The sequence below is a fragment of the Pleurodeles waltl genome, chromosome 2_1, assembly GCF_031143425.1.
Source record: "Pleurodeles waltl isolate 20211129_DDA chromosome 2_1, aPleWal1.hap1.20221129, whole genome shotgun sequence".
In the NCBI taxonomy this organism is placed as follows: domain Eukaryota; kingdom Metazoa; phylum Chordata; class Amphibia; order Caudata; family Salamandridae; genus Pleurodeles; species Pleurodeles waltl.
This window is the reverse complement of record NC_090438.1, coordinates 202,168,583-202,174,582: the sequence shown is the minus strand read 5'-3', so window position 1 is coordinate 202,174,582 and position 6,000 is coordinate 202,168,583. Positions and strand designations below refer to the sequence as shown.

Here is a 6,000-nt window from a genome sequence, read left to right as displayed (position 1 = left end):
TGCCTTAATTTTGGCTGGCTTCCGCCTGAAATTGCCAATGCTTCAATAAGAGTCCACTGGGGGACGTTCTCCCGACTAGCCTTTCAAGATCTCCCACTTCCCTCTTCCAAAGTGTTGCCATGTATGGCAGCTTTTTTACGATTGTTTGTGGCAATGCCGAACGTGTGTATGTACTTAGAGCAAAGTTTAAAAAAACAAAAAACACACACACGAGAAACTGTCCAGACCATGACACCCAAAGACCCCCGACAGTGGCGCAATCAGGGTAGCAATGGGTGTGCTCGCGAGGCTCCACACTTTTTCAGCAGGAACCAATGAGCGGAAGGCGTCCTCTGAGCCTGACAGTACTTGTCAAGGGTGTCACGGAAAACGACGCGCTCGTGACGTAATGTAGAGGCCGTGTGACTCTCCGCGGCGGAAGTTTACATACTGGAGCTGCGGTACACGAGAGAAATCTTTCTGGAGGGGGCATCGTTAAGTCTCACATAGCCGCCCCCCTTCGCATGGATGGTCACAGGTTTTTCGGCTTCTACCGGTAGAGGCGCCGCTGAGAGGAACTGACAAAAAACCGGAACGCGCAGCAGGTAAATCATTTTGTGCCAGGGGTACCTCTGTCAGGAAGGGGGCAAGGGGTGTCCCACACACAGTGCCAACCAGCGGCCTCGCTCTCACACCTGCACCAGGCTGGGCCGGTCAGGGCTGTCCGCAGCAGTGGTGTACCCGACGAGAGTGCCCGCCTCACCTGCCCGGGCATGGAGGGCATCCAAGTTTTCAGATTTATCATGAGTAACATTTCCACGTTTGAAACCAGTGACATTTACCATCATGTCTCTGACACCCCGAGTGCTTAGCATTGTGCAGCAAACAAAAGTGAATACTCTCATACTGCTAGTATTTTAAGATGAAATCGCTGTGAATTCCCGGTATTGCGCTTCTCTTGCATTCACATTCCGTTAACTTTCAATGCTTTTCTTCCACAACCCCCACCGCACTCCTCCGGTTACTGGCTGCCATGCCCTTCAGATACATTGTTTCTTGCCTCTTTCTAGTGCCATCGCTTCAATTCTCATCAAGTAATCATCTTCTGCACCCACTCGGTTATACTTTAGTAGTATTTCCCAAACTATTGGTGAGTCGTCAAAGTCCAAGCCAGCGCTTTAAACGGCCAGGTTTTGTCCGATACTGAGCGCCTGCACTTCTTTCATTTGCAAGGGAGAGTACTCGTACTTCTCAACCCAACTTCAATAAATGTAAATTCGGTATTTGTCTTGTCACATTTGCTACACTTCATTGACCAAAATCAAATGTCTGGTTATGTCTTCTGGCAACCTGCTTTTTTTTTTTTTTTAATGCGAGAAATGGTGTTTACAAACTCCTCTCACTTTGGAGTTACAGAAAGAAAAGTGAATTATTAGACAATCTTGTTTGGGCACAGAGATTGTGAAAGGAAAGGCCGAGAGGGATGTTGTTTTTTGCAATACAACAAAATGCAAATACCTGTAAATGAATCGTACACAGTCAGCAGCAGTTAGTAAAGCAAAACCACAGCACATTTTGTTTGTAATTCTAAAGTACAATGGAAACAAATATTCGGAACAAAACAAATCAAAAACCTTTTTGTGGTGATGTGCAAATGGTAAATATTCATTGAAACTTTATTTCCACACATTATCATTTGTTTGCAATATAGGTTTATCACTAAAACTGTATGTCTCTGTAAATTTAGTGGTCATTTCAATGTAAACCAACATGCGCTACCACACAATCCTTTCACTATATTAAAGAAACATATGCTGACTCATATCAGTTAAGCTAAGTGGGTCTTAGTTTTTGTCACACTAAAAATTGAGTCGTAGTTCTAAAATATATTGGAAGCACTGCTTCGCTTCATTTTTGTAGGGGCACAAATCCTTAAAAATAGTGGGGCTCTAATGAGTTTAGGCAATTGGTCACATGCAGTGATGTCATAGGAATGGAGTATTTCCCTTCACAGTTGTTCTGGTTACTTCCTGTGAATGATTCCATAATTGCTTAGTTCATGACCATTCAAAACCTTTTTAAAGATGTTTGTGTATGTACCTTACTCGGGTGTAGTTACTTTGACTGTAGCTGGGTTTAATCCTAATAACACTGGCTCCATAGGCTTCAACATTCTAAGTAAAAGACTTCTATATACGGAACACTAAAAAATCAACAATGACACAAAAGATGAGTGGGGCGTGAGTTTCAGAAGGAGGGGGCTGCTCCTAAGAAGGAGTGGAATTTGATTGATTGACTTGGGTTTCATATCTTTAGTTCAAGTCTGAGGATGAGGATCTCTTCTTCTGAGATGTTTCATGCATCCAGAAGTGTTTTAAGGGCATCATAAGTATCTTGGAAAGGGGAATACATTAATAATTTGAATTTATTCAAACCTCAATAGGGAGCCTTCTAGATATATTGGTATTAGAGTGCTGTAATCCAAATTCAGGGATGTGGAATTCCTACACCCAGGACATATTATTTGGGGTCAAGGATAACAGGTTTTCATGTTTTTGTCCTTGGGATAAGTAGGCCCAACCCCCTGCAGCAAAAACGCTTAAGCTGCTAGTTTACAGTACCACATTATGGATTGGGAAGGGAATTGTCTGCAGGTAAGGTGATATTTGTGTGTATTTGTTAATGCTGGTTGAACTTGTATTCATAGTTCATTAACACAAGGTCTTTAATATTAGTGTAAGCGCTCTAAGGAAATGTAAGCTTGGACTGCACTACTAGCAGAGGTTTAAGCATAACAGCTTGTGGCTCCCAGGGCACTTCAGGATAGATGGCGTGGACCTTTCCCAATCCTAGAAAAGAAGAGTCAGGTCACTTAGTGGAGCTGGGCACTAGCAGGACATCCAAGAGGGTGAGCCATGTTACCGCCTGAAACTCTATAATGATAGGGCAGACATAACCATGCTGATGGTTACTGATGAGGATCAGGAAGCAGAGAGTGAACCTCTCCCTAACCTCCTCTCAGCTGACCCTAAGGATGGGTCAGTAGATGGAGTTGTCTATTCAGACATCCTCTCTGCCCAACAGCAAGCTGACTGCAGGTAAGTCTTACAGCAGTATGCTGAGCTCTTCTCTTTGACCCCTAGACAGACACACCTGTGTACCCATGATGTGGTCACAGGAGACGGTTTACCTGTCAAAAAACAAATTTATAGACAGTCTGACCAAGTCAAAAAGAGCATCAAAGTGGAAGTGCACAAGATGCTGGAGTTAGGGGTAATAGAGCACTCTGACAGCCCTCTGGGCTAGCCCAATTGTCTTAGTCCCCAAACCTCATACCAAAGATGGCAAGAGAGAAATGAGGTTCTATGGGGACTACAGAGGGCTCAACTCTGTCACAAAGACAGATGAACTGATAGACAAATTGGGTGCTGCCAAATTTCTGAGTACCTTTGACTTAACTGCAGGGTATTTGCAAATTAGGATGGCAGCTGGAGCAAAAGAAACAGTACTCTCTTCACGTGATGGGCATTATCAGTTTACTGTTATGCCCTTTGGCTTAAAGAATGCTCCGGCCGCCTTCCAAAGGTTGGTGAATCAAGACCTGTCCTTTAGTGCAACATATATATCTAGATGATATTGCTATCTTTAGCTGCAGCTGGCAGGATCACCTGGTTCACCTGGTGAAGGTTTTGAAGGCCTTGCAATCAGCAGGCCTCTCTATTAAGACGTCCAAGTGCCAAATAGGGCAGGGCACAGTTGTATACTTGGGCCAACTTGTAGGTGGGAGACCAAGTGCAAACTTTACAACCCAAGATCCAGACCATTCTGGATCGGGAAGCTCCAAAAACCCAGACTCAAGTCGGGGCATTCCTTCTCATGACTTGGTACTACAGGAGGTTTGTGAAGGGGTATGGATCCATAGTGACTCCCCTCACTAAACCGACCTCAAAGAATATGCAGAAGAAGGTAAACTGGACTCTTGACTGTCGAAAGGCCTTTGACACCCTGAAAGGGGCAATGTGCTCAGCACCAGTTCTTAAAGCTCCAGATTATTCTAGGCTTTTCATTGTGCAGATAGATGCCTCTGAACGTGGGATAGGAGCAGTCCTGTCCCAAACCAATGATGATGGCCTTGGCCAGCCTGTTGCTTTCATTAGCAGGAGGTTTCTCCCCAGGGGGCAGCGTTGGAGTTCCATTGAGAGGGAGGCCTTTGCTGTGGGTTGGTCCTTGAAAATGTAGCGACCATACTTGTTTGATACTCACTTTATTGTTCAGACTGCCACAGACCTCTCAGATGGCTAATGCAATTGAAAGGTAAGAACGCTAAACTTTTGAGGTGGTCCATGGTCCATATCCCTACAGGGAATGGGCTTTGTAGTGGAACACAGACCTGGGACTACCCATGCCAATTCAGATGGCCTTTCCAGGTTCTTCCACTTAGATAATGAAAACTCTCTTGGGGAAAGGTTAGTCCCATCCTCTTTTGTTTGAGGGCGGGGGCAGGGGGGGTAGTGTAGGAAAGTGCCACTGTTGGCATGATTACACCCCCACACTTTTTGCCTAGTGTTGATGTCAACTTTGATTGCAGATTCTGCTAACCAGGCCCCAGAACCAGTGTTCTTTCCCAAAATCTGCACATTTGTTTCCACAGTTGGCACAACCCTGGCACACAGTTAAGTACCTAGGAAAAGGTACCAAGGGCCCTATGGCCAGGGAAGGTCCCCAAGGGCTCCAGCATGTATTATGCCACCTTGGGGGACCCCTCACCAAGAACATGTACACTGCCTATGCAGCCTGTGTGTGCTGGTGGAGATAAAAAGGCCAAGTCAACAATGCACCCCTCTCAGGGTGCCATGCCCACAAACCACTGCCTGTGGCATAGGTAAGTCACCCCTTTAGCAGGCCTTAGAGCCCTAAGTCAGGGTGCACTTTACCACATGTGAGGGCATAGCTGCATGAGCAAAATGCCCCTACAGTGTCTAAGTCCATTCTTAGACATTGTAAGTGCAGTGTAGCCATATTGAGTATATGGTCTGGGAGTTTCATTACGAACTGCACAGATCCATAATGGCTTCACTGAAAACTGGGAACTTTGATATCAAACGTCTCAGCACAATAAACCCCCATTTATTGAAAAATGCACACAGAAAGCAAACTGCTAGTGTAGGACTGACCGGTCTGTGCCAGCCTGCCACTTTCAGACAAGTGTCTGACCACATGGGGTGAGAGCCTTTGTGCTCTCGGTGGTCAGAAACAAAGCCTGTCCTGGGTGGAGATGCTTCACACCTCCCCCTACAGGAACTGTAACACCTGGCGGTGAGCCTCAGAGGCTCAAGCCTCAGATTACAGTGGCCCAAGGCACTGCAGCTAGAGGAGTTGCCTGCTCCCCCTCAGACAAAGCCCCATTTTTGGTGGAAAATGAGGGGAAACAGTGAGGCGTGACCACCCAGCCAGGGCCACCCCTAAGGTGTCCAGAGCTGAGGTGACACCATCCCTGCAGAATCCTCCATCTTGGTTTGGAGGACAGGGACCAATAGGATTAGGTTTGTGCCCCCTCCCCAAAGGGAGAGGGCACAAGGAGGGTGTAGCCACCCTCAGGGACAGTAGCCATTGGCTACTGCCCTCTGACCCCTAAAATGCCCCTAAATCTAGGATATAAGGGCCTCCCTGAACCCAGCTCACCAGATTCCTGGCCACCTGACAAGAAGGACAGCTTAGCTAAAACCCCCAGCAGAGAAGGAAGACAAAAACTGCTTTGGCCCCCAGCTCTATTCGCCTGTGTCCCGCTTCAAAGAACCTGCAAAAAAACAGCGACTCATCCAGCGGGACTAGCAACCTCTGCCAAGCTCCAGAGGACTGCCCTGCACCCCAGAGGACTAAGAACTCCATAGGACAGCGTCCCTGTCCAAAAAGAATCTACAACCAATGACTCTAACCTCGCTCATAATGCGTGAGTCCTGACCACTCTGCACCCGACACCCACAGCCCGTGTCCAGGTGGTCCACCCAGCTAGAGAGGATC

General features: G+C 46.7%; 1 protein-coding gene across 1 annotated transcript in view; it reads left to right on the top strand.

Annotated features, from left to right (window-relative positions):
* The first annotated feature begins 387 nt into the window (after positions 1 to 387).
* MTM1 (myotubularin 1) overlaps positions 388 to 6,000 on the top strand; it is a 411,360-nt gene continuing 405,747 nt past the window's right edge. The window contains exon 1 of the mRNA XM_069212406.1: positions 388 to 584. The gene's annotated coding sequence lies outside the window, so the exon portion shown is untranslated. The remainder of the gene's footprint in view (positions 585 to 6,000) is intronic.